The sequence below is a fragment of the Thamnophis elegans genome, chromosome 8, assembly GCF_009769535.1.
Source record: "Thamnophis elegans isolate rThaEle1 chromosome 8, rThaEle1.pri, whole genome shotgun sequence".
NCBI classification, from domain to species: Eukaryota; Metazoa; Chordata; class Lepidosauria; order Squamata; family Colubridae; genus Thamnophis; species Thamnophis elegans.
This window is the reverse complement of record NC_045548.1, coordinates 35941072-35961539: the sequence shown is the minus strand read 5'-3', so window position 1 is coordinate 35961539 and position 20468 is coordinate 35941072. Positions and strand designations below refer to the sequence as shown.

General features: G+C 40.3%; 1 protein-coding gene across 2 annotated transcripts in view; it reads right to left on the bottom strand.

Moving 5' to 3' along the window:
• The window catches only part of MAPRE2 (microtubule associated protein RP/EB family member 2), an 84149-nt gene that overhangs the window by 51243 nt on the left and 12438 nt on the right, over positions 1–20468 (bottom strand). The window contains exons 2-3 of one of the 2 annotated variants that reach the window (XM_032222963.1): positions 11410–11471; positions 9602–9782 (exon numbers count right to left, since the gene is read on the bottom strand). The gene's annotated coding sequence lies outside the window, so the exon portion shown is untranslated. The remainder of the gene's footprint in view (positions 1–9601; positions 9783–11409; positions 11472–20468) is intronic. The other variant, XM_032222962.1, reaches the window with a different exon arrangement.

Sequence of the window (20468 nt, the reverse complement as noted above, 5' to 3'; positions counted from 1 at the left end):
AACAAATTGTGCTAAGCAAAATCCAAATAAATTACACTACATTTAAAATAATTGTAAATCAGTATGAAATAGTTTAAGACAAACAAAGGCTATCTGCCCATTCATAGATTACAGTATGTAGTAATTTGTCCAAAATGATCCTTGTCCTAATTTTGAAAATCTACATCGCTATATCCCATTAGCGTGGCTCTTTATTTGTTTTAATCTAATCTATTTCAATATCAAGATAGGTGGCATCATCTAGGCAACACTGGCTAATAGGATTTTTTTTTAAAAAAAGTTTTGGATCTGGATAGTACTTTGAATGGAAGATCATCAAGGTATCCTAGGTGTATAGTATGGACTAGAAAGTTGAAAAATACCCTAGAAGAAGACAGTGAGAATGCATCATTGCCTTTTATTTCCATCTCAATTGTGATATGGTTTTAAGGAAGCCTGATTTCAAAGGGATTGAGAACAATGGAAAAGAAATTTAACACAAGCAGAGCCAAACCCACCCTAATATTTGATGTGTGGGGGGGAAGCATATGTTAATTTTTTTTCTATTCAAATTGTGTCTGATTCTTGAAGACCACCTGGACAAGTTCTGCAATTTTCTTGGAAAGTTTTTCAGAAGTAATTTGCTGTTTTCTCCTTCGTAGGACTAAGAGAAAGTGACTGGCCAAGGTCATCTAATGTGCTTTGTGTCTAAGATGGATCTAGAACTCAGTGTCTCCTGATGCTTTAACCACTACACCAGACCGGCTCTTTAACTACTCTGTTCTGACCTAGGCTTCACCAAATCACGAAACAGACTCCTTATCCCCAAAAAACCTCTTTTTATTTGGCTAATATGAATTCCTAGCATTCACATCCAGCAAAGTCCCAGCAAACAGTCTTTCAAGGGTGAATTGCAAACACAGACCTTTTCAATCCTTGGATAGTTGCCAGGTTGATAGCTTGCAGACACAACACTGTACAAGGAAATACTTGGCAAGGAGTCTCTCAGACAAGCAAATCTTCACACTAACAAACTAACTGTCTCCTGCAAACACCAATTCCCTTTTGCTCCTATTTATTTCCTATGGGAGGAACCATTCAGCGTTCCCTTGTGCCTTTACTCTTGAGTCAACCTCTGTTCCTTAATTGTTCCCCTGTCCTGACAGTTCTGCGCATGCGCACATCGGGAACAGGCTCCAGCTGTTCTTCAACCCCACTCATCTCTGACTCTGAAGGTAGCTGATAACTGTCAGACGGTTGTGGCCAATGTTCCCTCTAATTTTTTTTCAGTGTGTGCGGAAAAGTATAGTGTTTGAGCAGCACATTTTCATGTCTGAGCACCTGAATTTTTTTCACAGATGTTTCACAGAGCAATTGATTTATAGGATCTGAATTGGAATGGAGAAAAATGGTTTTGTGCATGAGTGTGTGTTTGTGTGTGTGTTTGTGTGTGTGTGTTTGTGTGTGTGTGTGTTTGAGTGAGCGAGGGATCCGGTAAGGGAACTGTGCCTATTTAGAACAGAAGATAAATTATTGCAAATATGATCAGTCTAAGATAAGTATGGGAACAGGTTGGGCGGTAGAGAGAAAGTGATAAAAGAGTAGGAGAGAGGAAGAGAGGAAGAAAAAAGAGGGAAGAGAGACAGAGAAGGAGAGAGAAAGTGACAGAAGAGTGGGAAAGAAGGAGAGAGAAAGAGAGACAAAGAGAAAGGATGAGACAAAGAGACAAAGAGGAGAGAGAAGGAGAGAAAAAGTGACAGAAGAATGGAAAAGAAAGAGAGAAAGAGGAGAGAGACAAAGAGAAAGAGGATGAGAGAGACAGAGAGAGAAGAGAGGAAAGAGGAAGAGAACATCTCATTTCAACCCTGAGGTGCAAATATTCTCTTTGATTGGTAATTTTATTTGTCCATTTACTATCCAATACTCTCATTCCTCCTTAAGTTCATCAAGAATTTCCTTCTTTTTATTGAATTTATCACAATACCTTGAGAACAACTTTTTCAGCATAGCTTTACAGCTATTTAAAATATATAGAAATTTAGGTCACGTTTTCAGAACATTAGTCTACTATTTATAAGTCACTAAGTCAAAACAACAGAATTCAGAAAGTTGTCTTCCCTTTTTGTAATTGCCTATTGTCTGCTTAACTTTTTACCTACATTTTTGATAACTGATATTCACTGTTGACCCAAGAAGCCCATCGTAGAAAGAAACCCTCCATATGAACTTTGTTTGGTTTCCATGGAATGAAGTTGGTCTTTTTCTCAACCATACAGTAGCATATTCTTTCTAAGGAGGATATAATCAAGATAGTCCATAATTGCCTACCAATCTAACAGTATAGCAATTGACAATCTCTTTATATTTCAACTCTAACTCTTTCAGTCTTAAAGGTTTGGTGAGGAGAAATCCAAAAATTCTTTTAAAGAGTAAAAAAAATGCTTTCACAATTGCATCCATGGAGACATGTATATATTATGCACAACACACAGAGAAACAAACTTAACCAAGTGCTAAGTCTGCCCACCAACTAACGAGAGAGGGAGGGAGGGAGGGAGGGAGAGAGAATCCCTCCTTCCTTCAGCCCAACACTCTCGCTGGCATCCAGGCCAGATGAGAGGGACTGCAGAGGGTCTCCTAGAGACTGCAGAGGGTCTCCTAGAGTCCGCCCAAAGACCAAACGGAGAAGCAAAGAGGCAGGAGAGACGAAGCAGGAGAGATGAAGCAGGAGCCAATCCGGGTCATTCCTTCCAAGAGGCAATTTTCCCATTGAATGACTCGCTACCCTAGACTCAAGGAGACCCTCTACAGTCCCTCTCATCTGGCCAGGATGCCAGCGAGAGTGTTGGGCTGAAGGAAGGAGGGATACTCTCTCTCTCTCTCTCTCTCACTCTCCCTCCCTCTCTGGCAAATCCGAGCAGCCGCTGCTGGGAGCCCATCCCATGCCTTATCCCAACCCCCACACCCCTTCTCTGAGCTACTTACTTTCTGCCTTGTGGATCTAGAACTGATTGCTGTCTCCAGGCTGGCTCTCCTCTCCTATTATGGTGGAAGGCGTCTCACAAAAACCACTGTGCGGCAGTTGGAAACTGCTGCGTGGTGTTTTGTTGCCACGTGCGCGTCCGCGCAGCCGCGCAACTTAGAGGGAACAGTGGTTGTGGCCCCATCTCTGCCTCCGATGCAGAGCACTCATCAGAGCCTTCCCAAGACTTTAGGACTGGCCCATGTTCCTCCCCATCCTCCTCATGTCCGAGTCTGCTGCCAGCTCTGCTGGCCTCTGGCAGGCCACAACATACTCTTTATTGAGAAGGTGCCAAGTATTCTTACCAAACAAATAATTAAACCAAAGATTCTCAGAAAAGTTCTATAATCTGCTCTATTTACCCATTTCGTAATGGGTATAAGCAGTGCTATAAACTTTAATTCATTACATTTCTTAAAAAATATTGACCAACCATAACTATATTCCTCCACATCCATACTTCTTTTTTTAAAAGAAACTTTAGAACGGTAGACCATTAGACAGTGATGGCAGTTTTCTGGAAATTGAATTTCTCAATCAGGATAACTGCTGTGCTACAGTCTATCCATAAATGTTGACACTGCAACCCTGTAGCTTCCTTTCACACACGCACACACATGCGCATGTGTATGTCTGCATCTGCATGTGTGTGTGTGTGTGTGTGTGCGTGCGTGCGTGTATAATATTATAATTTCCCAAGGGCATATATCATGTATTTCATGTACTCTGCAAAGCATTAAATATATTTACAGTGCTATGTAAACAGTAAGGCAATAATAATTTACAGCACAGTTGTCTAACCATTTGGCTTGCCTAGGCAGCATTGACTGAAGTGGAATTATCTTGGGACACATATAAAATATATAATATAGTTAATGTATATAAATAACAAGTTTCCTTTTTTATATATTTTTTTATTATCTTGTAGGGCTGCACTAGCTGTCCAGGGCCTTATGCTGTCTGTGGGCTGCAGGTTAGACAAACCTTATATACAGTAAATATTTAAGTATCATTATAGTTGTTGGATTGTATAAATCTTTTATCTTTCTTTGTGAAATGCACTTTTGACACATACTTGCACCATTAAAAATAACATGATTGCAAAATAACTTAATGGATACATCTAAAAACCTGGAAACTATGCTGAGAGAATAGTTCTGGATATTGTAAAAATATTTTGAGCTACATTTTAAAAATTGAAATTTCAATGTCTACTTCATTGAGCCCATTTAGCAACAAATTCTAAAAATACTGAAATAACATCGTAGCATTGCATGTTAAATTTGTTTCAGTTCTGAAAAAATCAACTATATTTCTGGGGAGACTTCTCGATATCAGCTGTTTTATTCCAACTGTGTTTGGTAAAATTATGGTATAGAAAGGCCAACATTTTTTCTTTTTTTTATAGTTACAATTTTGGCAGAACTATTCTGAGAACGGAGAGAAGAAATGATATAAGTTCCATATGGATAGCAGACTTTTTAGCTTGGCTGACATTCACTGCTTGGAAACAATGCACTCATTACAGATGTACTTAATTTTACCATCATCACAAGCTGCTACAAATACACTAAGTCATTTAGTAGGATTCCATCTCCCACTGCTATAGTTGTACATTCTCCTCAAAGCTCGACTTACATTTATGAACTAACTGATATAAATCACAGATTGAAAGCAAGTAGTTAGAACACTTTGGATTTTTAATTATGCATTTTAAGCAAATTAATTAGTAGTAATTTGGGGTATGGAAACTATGCCTAAAGAGAGTGTTTTCCATTCACCCTCCCTCCCACCAAATAAAAACAAAGAAAATATTTCTTATTAAATAGGATAGTGCAAATGTTTTGTTATATAAAAAAACAGGCTAAATATCTTTAAAACATGCTTTAGAAATATCTTTACCCCAGTATTTCCCTTTCTTTCTGCATAATACTCATTCCAGGTATTGTTTTAAACTGTCCTACTCAGGTACTCAGAACAGAAGAACCAGACTCAAATAATAAAGCATTAACATTAAAAGACACTAACTTATTTTTTGTTAGCATAATTTGTTTTCCAAGAGATTTGGGCATTTTTATACAAGGAGATTTTATTATTTGTGTGTTTTAAAAAATGGCTGAGATTGTTACAGATACGCATCCCATGCTGTTGCTACAAAGTTGTTTGTGTAAGAAAGAGAGAGAACACATTCAAATGTGTTTCAATCTGCTTGCAAACTGAATACATATCTTTTTTTTTTTTTTTGGCTCAAGGGTCTCCTATGTCACAGCCATTTCTTTTCCTTTTGCATTAATGATTATCAGATGCTCACATAAATAACAGGAGAGAGACTCAAAGGACATTTAGTCTGAAATTGTTTTGTTAACAACAGTGGCTCTTCTGTTCCTCTAGACACTGTCCATGTATCCAGATGCAAGTGTCCCAAGACTGAAGTTGCCACGAACAAAAAGGAGGATGAAAAAATGAACTGCCAAATAATACTGAGAAAGCTATTCACAGCTCCCATTCTCTCTTTTGTTGTCTCTCACACATATTGTTGCAAACATTATGTGAAATGTATCTCTTCATCTCAGTGTGGAGTAATAAACAAGAGTGGTAGAATGAGACTAAGTCAAATAAATAATAAACTCATTAAGTTGATTGGGATGGTTATTATTTCTCTCACCTCATTTGACAGAGTTGTTAGGAATGTAAACCATTATCACTCTTGAATTTCTTATGAGAAAGATGAGATCATTAAAGCCATTTAAGAAATGATATTGTGGGGGGGGGGAGATTTAAACATTTCAGCAGCAAAGAGATAACAGCAAACTCTACCAGGAATAAAAATGTTGAAAATAATGAAGGTTTCATTTCCACTGTGCAACTTTTCCTGTTCTTTTAGGATACAATACTGTCATTTCCTTATAAATCTTCCCTATTCTATTACTGAGCAACAGATCTCGCAACAAATGTATCCTCTATATATAAAGTGATTGGCATCAGGACAGAACAAAAGAATCAGGCCCCCTCCAGGATTCCTGCCTCTTGCATACATCAACATTCAGTTTGTTGTATAAGTTAGCACTACTATGATAGATCTCATTTGAAATTGAAATTTGAAATTTAATAAAATTTGTATGCTGCCCAATCCCGTAGGACTCTGGGCGGCTTACAGTGACAAGATAAAAAAATAAAATTAAGAATAAAAAATACAGTTTTTAAAAATAACACAACATCCATTCTGTCTAGATGGGGCTGGACATTGTTCAGCAGCCCCAGGCCTGCCGGAACAGCCAGGTTTTGGTGGCTTTTCGGAAGGCCGAGAGAGTGGAAAGGGTCCGGATCTCTATGGGTAGATCGTTCCACAGGGCCGGAGCAGCTACAGAGAAGGCCCTCCCCCGAGGGGCCGCCAACCGGCATTGGCCGGCCGACGGCACCCGGAGGAGGCCCAACCTGTGAGATCTTATTGGTCGTTGGGAGATATGTGGCAGGAGATGGTCTCTCAGATAGCCAGGTCCTAAGCCATGTAGGGCTTTAAAAGTAATGACTAGCACCTTGAAGCGCGTTCAGAGACCAATAGGGAGCCAGTGCAGCTCGTGGAGGATGGGTGTAATGTGGGTGTATCTAAGTACACCTGATATCGCTTGCTGCATTCTGGACCAACTGTAGTCTCCAAACACTCTTCAGGGGCAGCCCCATGTAGAGCGCATTACAGTAATCAAGCCTTGAGGTGACGAGGGCATGAGTGACCATTTGAAGTGCCTCCCGGTCCAGGTAGGGCCGCAGCTGGTGCACCAGGCGAACCTGGGCAAAAGCCCCCCTGGTCACAGCTGACAGGTGGTGTTCTAACATCAGCTGTGAGTCCAGGAGGACACCCAGGTTGCGGACCCTCTCTGAGGGGGTATAAAATTTTACCCCCCAGGCTAAGAGATGGAATGTCTGGACTATCCTTGCGAGGCAACATCAATAGCCACTCGGTCTTGTCTGGATTGAGTGCAAGCTTGTTCGCTCCCATCCAGACCATGACAGCCTCCAGGCACTGGCACATCACTTCCACTGCTTCGCTGAGTTGGCACAGAGCAGACAGATACAATTGAGTATCATCCGCACTCCCACCTCCCGTAATCGTCGCAGAAGGATACCATGGTCGATGGTATCGAAGGCCGCTGAGAGGTCAAGAAGCACCAGGATAGAGGAATGTCCTCTATCCCTGGCCCGCCAGAGATCATCGGTCAGCGCGACCAAAGCAGTTTCTGTACAGTAACCAGGCCTGAAACCCGACTGAAAGGGATCCAGATAATCTGCTTCATCCAAGGTCTGTCGGAGTTGAAAGGCCACCACCTTCTCAACAACCTTCCCTACAAAAGGGAGGTTGGAGACTGGACGGTAGTTATTAAGGATGGCTGGGTCCAGGGAAGGTTTCTTAAGGAACCTTAATGGTAAAGGTTCTAAAAAGACACCAGCAATAAAAGAGAAAGCAGGAAAGGTAATTTCTGTCCCTGTTGTTTTCAGTGCCCCCAGATTGTTGGGACAGCCACAAAAGCTGAACTAACTTGAAAGACTAGAGATAAAGAAGGGATGACTGAGAATTTTATCTCCTCACAAAATTTCTCTCCACATTTTCACTTCTTATCATCTAATTTAGAATGTTAGCTCTTTGGCTTTATGGAATTGAATTTTAATTAATGTGAAAACGCTCTTTGCTTTCGGACATTTCTAACTGGTGTAGTTTTCAATCCACCACAAATCCTTTGAAGTTTATCTTTAACCATCTTCATTTCTGCAGCCTCCAAACAATGAGAATAGATAAGGAATAATATGATCCAGTGAATTCTCCCTGTTGCTGACCTAAATACACAAAGAAAATAAATTGCCAGCACCCTGCTGCCATCCAGGTTTTCAATAAATCCTGTGAGCAGCTGTTACACGAAAAAAGTGCCTTGGTGTAAAAGCATCATCTATTTGTATCAAAATGTCTGCAGTTGCCATTATGCTTTAAAGAATGCATGGCAGCTCTTTTGCAACCAAAAACTTTCAAACCAGCTTTATCAGTGGTTGTAAGTGCTGCATAGCCTCTGTATGAGGGAGGGAGGAATGTGAAGGTATGGTTTGCTTCAGCTTAGGGGCTAGGAAGTGATTGAAGCAAGAATTGGGTGCATATTGCTTATACAAAAGATCAGGAAAAAACCAGTGCACGGTTTTTGAATCTTTGTTTTTTAATGTGTTTGTAAAATTAAGAAGAAACTGACTAGGATATTATCTGCTCACTGGTAAAATTACTAAGATTCCTTCCTTAGCATAATTCAGCACCAGTGGCCATTGTGCAAACAGCTGTTTGCATCCAGGAAAAAAAGAAAAAATCCAGCATCACAGAAGAAGAGGACCAGTGACTTTATTCTTTTGATTTCAGATGAATTAGTGTGGAGTCTTTAAGGACACATGACCTTGAACAAGAATAAAAATAAATGTAAAAAACAGAGTGGAAAGTTTGACGTCCAAAAAGGCAGTATTTTTAGAAGGAATTTTCTTATTTTCTAAATAAGCCTAAAAATGTCAAGCAAACAGTTGATCATACGAGAACGTATCAAATGAATTTTTTTTTAAAAAGCAGATAGCTTAGCATTCAAGAAGATATGAGTTCTATAGAAATAGGCTGCCTATTATTTTAAAAAAATTAGAAAATATCTGTTAGTTCAGAAGAACTGCAAGATAAGATTAAGCTATAAACCTTGGTATGATCGATAATACAAAAAAGAAGTTGTCGAAGGCCTTGAGCTGAAGAAAGAATGTGCTTTATATGAAACATGCAGTTGTAGCTTCTTTAAATGAATATTTATTTATTTAACTCCATCTATAGAGCCACCCATCTCACATAATAATTCTGGATGGCATACATAGAAACAATTAAGAATACATAAAAACATTCAATCAATCAATATAAATTAAAATAAAAAGAAGATAAATAAAAAATGCAGGAAAACATACAGAGGGTGCAATCCATTAACTCATATAATCAGCTAACAGGCTCCACTCTACCATGGAATCCCAAGCTAATTAATAGAATCATAGAAGAAACATTTAAGGGCCTTCTGGAAGACCAATATATTATATACTAACACTATTGTCATTATTAACTAAACTTCTAACCATATGATTCGCTATCTTTTGGGGGTTTTCTCCACTTTTATTTTTCAATAACACAAACAAGCTCTGGCAACATATTGGTTCTGCTATGTCTCCACACAATGCCTTCATCTTGTTCTCAGTCCATGAATGAGATAGGGTTACGGTAACTATTCCTTAACAATACCAGTACTTCACTATCATTTTCCTTCTGATTCCAATACCCTTTTTTAAACTATGGAATCAGTCCTGGATAATATCATTGCCCAGGACTGAGGCAAAGGAAACTAGATAATCAGAAGATCCAAAACATGTTTGGGAATCATATATGCAACATTAAGTTTTAATAACTGGTGAAACAATACAACATATATACAAAAATGGGTCTTTTCCCTTCAATTGATACTGATATGTAAGGACTTTTTATTTTTATTTAGCTTCAAAAGCAATATTAGTATTGTAAAATAGGAATTATAGAATCTTAGCAGTTCATACCTTCCTAGTCTTGCAAAAGATTGTGCTCTCCTTACAAAAATGGAAAATATTAAGATGTATTCTCTGTAACTGTGCAAACAATTATGAAAATCTTTTCCTTGAAGATTTGAAAAAATCAGCTCCAACAGATTATTTATAATTCCTACAACAATTTAGAATGTATGCTTTCAATGGTCTGGGTCTAAGGAAGAGAGAACAATTAACATGTTTAACATATTTGCTTTCTAATGAGATTTTTATATTTTAAAAAATCCCAAATTATAAATTGTGGTGTAATAAATATTAACATAGAAACAGGAAAGAAACAGTTGGTAACAAGCAGAATAATCAATATTTTGCAACACAGAAAAACCAGAGAGATACATACTGTATAAAAGCTAAATATTGCAAGGCAATTTATGAAACATAATCATTTGACCAAAGCAAAAAGAAGTTACATCAATGCTGAAAGAGGCAAAAGTGCATTATATAAAAAGTTCAGGCTATTTTAAAGCTTTTTAAAAAGGCTCCAAATTTATCTTCATGACACAGGACACATGTACAAACAGTTAAATTAACTTTTATTTATCATTTTCATCAAGGGAAAATATCTATCCCTCAAGTTTTTAATTAAAAGAAAGAATTTGTAATTAAGAGTATCCAATTGATCATGACGCTTTGCAATTATTTTTGGACTGGTGGCTCAAATCAAATGTTTGCACATATGATATTAATGTTAATATTACTGTCAATAAGCATCAGATTATGAGAGATGGGTATATAGTAAATTCTATATATAAATTCCATAAATAATTGATATTTTATGTATGTTAAACACAAATGATTTCACAGATCAGCCTATCAATTAAAAATATTGTAGCTGTGCTATTCTCTGATGGCAAAAATAACCAGAAGTCTGATAATACCTTTTATTGATTACAGGTAATCCTTGATTTACAACCATTCATTTACCGATTATTCAAAATTACATTGACACTGAAAAAAGTGACTCATGACCATTTTTTACACTTACAACCATTGCACATGATCAAAATTTGGACGCTTGGCAACTGGCATGTATTTATGATGGTAGAGCATCCTGGGGTCATGTGATAATCTTTTGCGACCTTTTGACAAGCAAAGTCAATGGGGATTCAGATTCATTTAACAACCATGTTACTAACATAATAAATACAATGATTCACTCAGCAATTGTGGCAAGAAAAGTCATAAAATTAGGCAAGATTCACTTAACTGTCTTGCTTAGCAACAGAAATTTTGGGTTGTAAGTTGAGGAACACCTATAATTGATTTCATTAAAAAGGCATTAGCTTCTGTGAGCTGTAACTGACTTCATCAGATGAGACTAGCTAATCTGGGCATCTGATGAGATGAATTGCAGCTCACAAAGTTTATCTTGCTACTTCTATAGCAACACCAAGAATCTCTGGCTGAAGAATAACTTTTTCAGAGATTTTCTAGACATTGCCACCTTGTGGATATATCTTTATATCACTTCTTATGCAGCTTACTGAACATTTAATTTCTGTAATGCAGAAGTTATTAATGGGGTAATTTAAATTGATGTTATCTTTTTGCAATATCTTATATTTATTAGTTAATCATTATGAATTTACTATAGCACTGAACTGCTTTATTGATTGTGTAGATATATAAGCATCAACATTGATTGTAATATTGATGTTTTGGGATAATTGTTTAATACTTTTAGTCAAGTACTTTAGACTTCATATCAAGAGAACGGTGTGTATAAATATGACATTTAATTTATTGTCTGCTTAGTAATGCAACAAGTATTCAGAACTTACTTTGTATATTCATCCACGTGTAGTGTCTGCTTAGATGAACTCTTTCTTGTTGCAATTTGATACTAGAAAAGAAAATATAGCAATTTTTAGTTTAACAGAGAATAGAAAAAATATCCAGTACATTGCCTTTGTACATCCTGATTATGATGTCCATTTAATCTTGTTTTAGAATCCTCATATCTGAGTAAGATATCTGAACATTTGAACAAAGCATTACTTTTTCATGCCAATGAGCAGGTCTCACATCCTTCGGGATAATGAGGACAATGGTGCAATCCTTACACTACAGCTTATAGAAGCTATTAAATAAAATACCCCTAGGGCATATCATTGAATCTGTTTAAATGTTGCATCATGCAGCATAAAACTGTCCAACCACCATCACACACAAAAAAGCAGATTCTTCTCCTTGAACAGTGGTTCTCAACCTGTGGGTCAGGACCCCTTTGGGTGTCGAACGACCCTTTCACAGGGGTTGCCTAAGACCATCAGAAAACACATATTTTTGATGGTCTTAGGAACCGAGGCACCAATTTTATGGTTGGGGGTCACCACAACATGAGGAACTGTATTAAAAGGTCACGGCATTGGGAAGGTTGAGAACCACTGTCCCAGAATGTTTTGAGAGTTTGAAGTTTGAAGTTTAATAACATTTGTATGCCGCCCAATCCCGTGGGACTCTGGGCGGCTAACAATACAATAAATTAGAAAAAAAAAGAAGAGGAAAGAAAAGATAGATTTAAAAAACACATCATGCACTCCATTCTGAGTGGGGCTGGACCATATATTGGGGTCAACAGCCCCAGGCCTGCCGGAACAGCCAGGTTTTAATGGATTTACGGAAGGCCGGGAGAGTGGGAAGTGTCTGGATCTCTGCGGGAAGATCGTTCCACAGGGCCGGGGCAGCTACAGAGAAAGATCTCCCCCGGGTAGTCGCCAACCGGCATTGTCCGGTCGACAGTACCCAAAGGAGGCCCAATCTGTGTGATCTTATAGGTCGCTGGGAGGTGTGTGGCAGGAGGCGGTCCCGTAGGTATCCAGGTCCCAAGCCATGTAGGGCTTTAAAGGTAACGACCAGCACCTTGAAGCCCGTTCGGAGACCGATGGGAAGCCAGTGCAGCTCACGAAGGATAGGTGTAACATGGGTGTACGTAGGTACACCCGATATCGCTTGCGTGGCCGCATTCTGGACCAATTGTAGTCTCCGAACACTCTTCAGGGGCAGTCCCAAGTAAAGCACGTTACAGTAATCAAGCCTAGAGGTGACGAGAGCATGAGTGACCATTTGAAGTGCCTCCCGGTCCAGGTAGGGACACAACTGGTGCACCAGGCGAACCTGGGCAAAAGTCCCCCTGGTCACAGCCGACAGTTGGTATTCTAATGTCAGCTGAGGATCCAGGAGGACACCCAAGTTGCGGGCCCTCTCTGAGGGGCGAAGAGTTTCACCCCCCAGGGTAAGAGGTGGAATATCTGGTCCGTTCTTCGGGGGCAACATCAATAGCCACTCGGTCTTGTATGGATTGAGAGCCAGCTTGTTTACTCCCATCCAGACCCTAACAGCCTCCAGGCACTGGCACATCACTTCTACCGCTTCGCTGAGTTGGCACGGGGCGGACAGATACAACTGGGTATCGTCCGCGTATTGATGATATTTGATCCCGTGCCGACGAATGATCTCACCCAGCGGCTTCATGTAGATGTTAAATAGGAGGGGGGACAGGACCGAGCCCTGAGGCACCCCATATTTTAGGGGCCTAGGAGTCGACCTCTGTCCTCCAACCAACACCGACTGTGACCTATCCGAGAGGTAAGGGGAGAACCACAGTAACACGGTGCCTCCCACTCCCACCTCTCCCAGTGGTCGCAGAAGGATACCATGGTCAATGGTATCGAAGGCCACTGAGAGGTCAAGAAGCACCAGGAGAGAGGAATGTCCTCTATCCCTGGCCCACAAGAGATCATCGGTCAGTGAGACCAAAGCAGTTTCAGTGCAGTAACCAGGCCTGAAACCCGACTGAAAGGGATCTAGATAATCCGCTTCATCCAAGGTCCGTCGGAGCTGAAAGGCCACCACCTTCTCAACAACCTTCCCTACAAAAGGGAGGTTGGAGACTGGACGATAGTTTTTAAGAATAGCTGGATCCAGAGAAGGCTTCTTAAGGAGAGGTCTTACCACCGCATCCTTTAGGGGCAACAGGAAAGATCCCTCACAAAGAGAGGTGTTAACAATCCTCTGGATCCAGCCTCGTGTCACCTCCCTGCTGGTCAAAACCAGCCAGGAGGAACACGGGTCCAGTAAACAGGTGGAGGTGCTTACAGCTCCCATAGCCTTGTCCACTTCCTCAGGAGTAACAAGCTGGAACTCGCTCCAAGAAATCCAATCAAGGCCTACTCTCGGCATCTCTGCAGGTACTGTCCAAGTGGAGTCCAGGTCCGTGCGAATCTGAGCGACTTTGTCCAACAGAAACTGAACAAATTCCTCGGCTCTTCCCTGCAAGGGTTCACCCGCATCCCTCCCTTTCAGGAGGGAGCGGGTTATCCTAAACAGGACGGCCGGGCGTGATTCTGAGGACGCAATGAGAGCGGAGAAATGCGTACATTTAGCCACCCGAATCGCCACTAGATAAGTCCTAATAAAGGATCTTATATTCACAAGTCTTTTTTATTTCCATTTCATTCTATACAATCACATGTTTACTGTGCAACCGAGGCATATAACATTGGGTAATAAACACAGCCCTCACTTTTATAGAAAATGCCCCCTACAATACAAACCCAATATACCGCCTTAGCCCACCATACACCCTCTTTCATCCCCCTCCAACTTTCATTCTTCCTTCTCTCATACCCCTCTACACCTACTTCCCCTCCCCCTCTATCTAACCCTAACCCTATCACTCCCTCTCTTAATCCATTCCCTCCCTTCCTTCTCCTCTTCCTCTCTCTCACCCTCTCTACTCTCCTTCTTCTTTCACTCAACTCCTCCCTTCGGTATCTATTACCTTCCAATATATTCGGTTTGTTCTGTTTTGACACTAACATTAAAAAACCACATTATACAAGTGCAATCATGCTTTAAAATTTAACACATATTATATTTCCCCCCTCCCCCCTCCCCCTAGATCCCCACCTCCCTTCCCTCCCCCCGACTTCCCAGAGCCCATACATGGTATAACTTTTTGACAATCACAGTCTAAAATATCTCTACATTGAACTCAGCTTCTTGCTGTACCCAAATTTTTAACAGTTTAAGTTATTACTGATTTTAAGCATAAGCTATCTGGAGTTTCTTAGTCCCGTATTTGCTTTGTATATAATCAATCCATTTTTTCCAGTCTCGTTTATATCTCTCGTTTGAATGTTCTTTAAGATATGCTGAAATTTTTGCCATTTCGGCTAAGTTTGTAACCTTCAAAGTCCATTCTTGAATTGTAGGCAGGTCTTTCTTCTTCCAGTATTGCGCTACACATCTCTTTTGAGTATTGGTAACATTTGAAACAAAAATAAAAATTTTGGTAAAATATTCATTTTCACTGCCGCTATCCTTCCCAGCAAAGATAAATGCAGTTTCTCCCACCTTTTCATCTCCGTTTGTATACTATGCCAGAGTGGTTCATAATTATGCTTGTATAATTTCCCATTTGAAGTTAAAATATTAACTCCAAGATATTTGACTTTTTTAACAACCTCACATCCTAACATCACTCCCAATTCTTCCTTCTGTTTGGTATTCATATTCATTGCTAATATTTTGGTTTTTCCTAAATTGATTTTAAATCCAGAGACTTGACCATATTGATTAATCGTATTCATTAAAACCTTACTGGATTCCTGCGGTTGTTTCAATATTATAACCAAGTCGTCCGCAAAGGCGCGGACTCTGTATTCTTGCTGTCTAATCTTGATCCCTTTTAAAGCATCCAAGCCCCGTATCTTATTCAACAATACTTCCAAAGTTATAATAAACAATAGTGGGGACAAAGGACAACCCTGTCTTGTACCTTTTTCTATTTGAAAGGAATCTGTTAAACTTCCACTGACTATAATTTGGGCTTTTTGCTGCTGATATATTGCACCAATTGACCTTAAAAAGCCATCTCCTATCTGCATTTTTTGCAGTATCTTCAACAAGAATTGCCAATTGACTCGATCAAAGGCTTTCTCAGCATCCAAAAATATGAATGCGGCAGGGATTTGATTATTCTTTCCCAAGTATTCTAGAGCATTAATAATTAACCTGACATTGCTCTTCATCTGTCTGCCCTGTATAAAACCTGTTTGGTCAGTATGTATCAGTTGTTGGATAACCACCATTAATCTATTTGCTAATATTTTAGTAAAAATTTTATAATCTACATTAAGTAATGAAATAGGTCTATAATTTTTCGGCTGAGTAAGATCTTGGTCTTCTTTGGGTATCAACGATATGAACGCTGTCTTCCATGAAGGGGGCACTTTACCTTCCGATTGAATTTTATTAAATAATTCTCTAAGAGGTTTTTTCTACCATTTCTAACTGTAAGTTTTTATAGTAAACAGCTGTTAAGCCATCTGTACCTGGTGCTTTCCCTAGCTTTAATTGTTTGATTACCTGCAGGATTTCCCCAGAGGTTATTGGTTGGTTCAACCTATACCTATGTTCTTCGCTAACTAGGGGGATTTTCTCTTTATCTAAGTATTTATTTATGTCTAGGTCCCTAATTTTGTCCCCTTTATACAACTCTGTAAAAAATTCTCGAAATCCCTTTTGGATCTCTTCCTGTTGAAACACGTCCTTCCCTCTGTAACACAATTTGGATACATTTCGAATTTTCCTTTTTTTCCTAATCTGATAAGCCAACCACCTACCGGGTTTATTTGCATTGCAGAAAGTATTATGTTTGGCATATAATAAACTGGTGGCTACCTGGTCAGAGATCAGCATATCAAATTGAGATTTTAATATGGAAATTGCTTCTTTAGTCTTTGTATCACCTGGGTTCAGTATTAATTCCTGCTCTTTCCCTTTAATTTCCTCTTCCAATTCTTTACGTTTTTGCCCTTGTTTATGTCTATGTATTTTGTTTATATTTATCAATACTCCTCTCATATAGGCTTTGCTTGCATCCCATACATATTCCATAGGTGTACCCTTATTCATGTTAAAAACAAAGTATTCAGATAACAATTTTTTACAATCATTAACATACTTTTCATATCTGAATAAATTTTCATTCAGCCTCCAGGACCTTCTTGCCTGAACTACCCTTCCCAGCTCCATCCAAACTGGGTTATGATCCGAAAGGACTCTGGCCGTAATCTTTGTCTTCTTCACCCTAGAAAGTAAATCATTAGTAATTAATATAAAGTCGATCCTTGAAAAAGATTGATGTCTGTCGGAAAAGAAGGTAAAGTCATATTCTTCTGCATGCCTTTCACGCCAAACGTCTCGCAGTTCGAAGTCGTCCATCATGTCAAAAAAGGATTTGGGTAATTTAGCTCGGAATTTAGTATTCGGGCGAGATGTCTTCTTATCTCTTTTGGTGTCAATCACGCCATTCCAATCACCCAATAGTATGCACGACTTAAAGTCCCACTGTACTAATTTAGCATGGAGATTTCTATAAAATCCATCTTGTTGTTGATTAGGAGCATAGATTCCCAAAAGCAATGTCTTTTTCCCTTCTAAGATTAAATCTAATGCGATATATCTTCCAAAGGGATCTGCTTCAATTAGCTCAGCTTTAATGTCTTTCCTTAAGTATACTACTATACCATTTTTTTTTCCGTAGCAGAGGTCACAAAATGTTGGCCAAGTTTGGGATTGAACAGATATTTTTGATCAGTTATTTTGATATGAGTTTCCTGCAAACAAATTATGTCGTTCTTAGATTGTTTAAGATAATGAAATATTTTCTTTCTCTTCTGTGGAGAGTTCAGTCCATTAACATTCCATGTCAAAATCTTAGTTGTCATTTTTGGTTGCCTGAAGCTTTTTTAGAGCCTCCCGCATGGCCTGTCTCACCTTGGGTCTAGCTCCTCCCACAGCTTCTGAGCTTGTTGCTGTAGCTCCTTGGTCAATGGCCGATGATTGTAGAGATTGTTGCGTTGTGGCTTGTTTTTCTGTTTGTCTGGTGGTCATATGGTTAGATCTTTGTTCCTTAACCCCTTGCCCTTCCGGGAGGGGGAGATGATACGTTTTGTCTGGTGATTGTGTAGTTTGCTGTTTCTCTTGTCCTGCTCGTGGTTTTTCTCCATATTCCGATGGTTCAGGGTGCCCCACTTTCAAAATCTTATGATAGAAATCTCGAGCTTTCCATACAGAGTTGAGGCGATATCTTTGCTTATCAAATGTAACTATAATGCCAAACGGGGCATCCCATCTGTACTGTATCTGGCGCTTTCTGAGCTCTTCCACCAAAAAAGCATAATCTCTTCTGGCTCTTAGCATTTGAGGTGGTATCTCTTTAAAAACCATCAAATCCTGTCCGCCAATTTGAAGCTTGGTATTGTAGGACTCTTGTAATATCTTATTTCTGGATTCTCTTGTAACAAAATATATTACCACGTCTCGGGGGAGTTGCTTTTGTTTTGCCGCCCAGGAATTGACGCGACAAATTTTATCAATCTGCCAATCAAAATTGGATCCCGGTCTTCCCACCAGACAGTCAAAGGCCTCAGAAAACATCTGCTTTAAGTTCTCCTGTCTCTCTTCGCGCAGCCCCCTAACTCTTAATGCAAGTTCCATCTGGTTATACTGTATCATAATCATTTGTTTTTCAGCATTTTCAACTTTTCGTTCCACCTCTTCGGTTTTAGATGTCAAATTAGTTTTAGCTTCATTGAGAATTTCTAAGTTCTCTTCCATTCCAGAAATATATTCTGTCAGTACGTTTACAATTTCCATCATATCATCATTCATTTTGGTAATCTTGGTATCAAATTTATCATATGAGACTTTTATCTCATTGCTTATCTCTTTCCTTATTTTATCTCTGAACTCTCTGAGAGCTTCCAAATTCTGTTCCCTTGATTCTCTAAACATTTCCAACAAAAATTCTTTTGTTAATACATCTCCACTAGGGGGCATAGAAGGTTGGGGCTGCGACTTTGTGCCAGGTATGGGAGAGGCAGATTTAGGAAGTAATTTCGCAGGATTCGATTTAGAAGCCATAATATCTTTGCTTCAAGCACAATCAAACCACTATGCCAAGAAGAGAAAAGAAAAAAAAATTCTCCCTTTTTTGCCAAGAATTTTACGGAGGATTTCAAAGGGCTGGCATTACGCCAAAACAGTTCAGCAAAACAAAACAAAAAACAGAGAAAAGCCCAGTTTGGAATGTCTCTATGTCAACAAAGAGCCTTTGAGAACTTTTAATTAGATAAGGGAGAGTCTTCAAAGGGAATAAGGCTAATTAGATCGTGAAAGGCTGCCAAAATATACCATCATTGCAAATACAAAAGCTGGAGAATCGCCATCTTGAAAACTTTTTAACACTGAAGCTTGAGTTTTCCTAAAAAAACAGACGTAAAATTCTCAAATATGAGCTCTGCTTGTATTAATTTCATTAAAAAAAAATAATTTCAATAATTTGTCCTAAGAGGGGGTTCTTCGCCTTGTGCCGTTAATACAGCAGAGAAATCTGGCCGGAGATGACTCAGCTTAAAACAACCCCCCCCCCTCGTTTGCAGCAGAAAAAAAAAGCCCTAATAAAGGATCTTGATTGTGTTCGGTCAGATTCGGATTTACTGGCCCTCCAGCGTCGCTCTAGGCGTCTCTTTTGGCGCTTCATCTCCTGGAGTTCCTTGGTAAACTAAGGGGCCCTCCTGGATCCACTGCCATGGAGAGGCCACAAAGGCGCAATCCGATCAAGAGCCCCAGCCGCCGTTCTGTTCCAGGCAGCGACCAAGGCCTCCGTCAGACTGTGGACAAGGGAGTCAGGTATCTCCCCAAGCTCCGTCTGAAATCTCAAGGGATCCATGAGGCGCCTGGGGCGGAACATTTAATCGGCTCCACCTCCCTGCAGTGGGGGAGTAGTTTCAGAAAATCAAGCCTCAATAGGAAGTGATCTGACCATGACAAGGGCAAGGTCTTTATGCCCTTCAATTCCAGATCACATCTCCACTGCCCCGAGAGAAACACAAGGTCAAGAGTGTGTCCTGCTGTATGAGTCGGACCTTGAATTACCTGGGTCAAGTCCATGGCTGTAATGGAAGCCATAAACTCCTGTGCTCCATCGGAGCATTCGCTGAGAGATGGCAGGTTAAAGTTCCCCAGTACTGTAAGTCTGGGGAACTCAACCACCAATCCGGCTACTGACTCCAGGAGCGAAGGCAGGGCTGTTGCAACGCAGCTGGGAGGTAGGTACGTTAACAACAAGGCCACTTGACTCCCGAGGTCCAGCTTCACAAGCAGGGACTCACACCCGACAGTCTCCGGAGCAGGGATCCCACGAGGTGCTAATGATTTCCGGATGACAACTGCCACTCCCCCCCTTCTCTGGTGTTGTGGTTGGTGCAGCACCTGAAACCCTTCTGGACACATTTCTGAGAGGGGACTCCTCCCTCATGGCCCAGCCAGGTCTCAGTAATACATGCCAGATCTGCCCCCTTGTCTAATATTAAGTCCCATACGAGGGAAGCTTTCTGAATCACAGACCTGGCATTTAGCAGCAGCAACCTGAGGCCAGGGCCCTGGCTTCTCTTGCCACCTGGTCCTAGGGTTGAGTTTTCAGGGCTGGAACGAGGGATCGCTGTAACATAGTGAGCCCTCCTTCCCCGGTAATGGCTAGCCCTGAAACTCCCGTCATACCTGCCTCTCCCAACCATGACCGAAATGCTCCGACCCATCCCCATCGCTCTAGACACCCCCTCCCCTCCCACATCCCCCGTTCTCCCCAGCAGGCCATTCGTATCACATACTCTGGGACGAGAGGCGGGACCGGGCCCCCATCCACTTCTGCTTCTGCACTCAGTGGAGGTGGCACCAGGCCGCACTCTCGATCCCCACATACATACCGACCAGACATTCTCCGCACACATACCCCACCAATAATACAGAATAAAAAGTTTAAAAAATT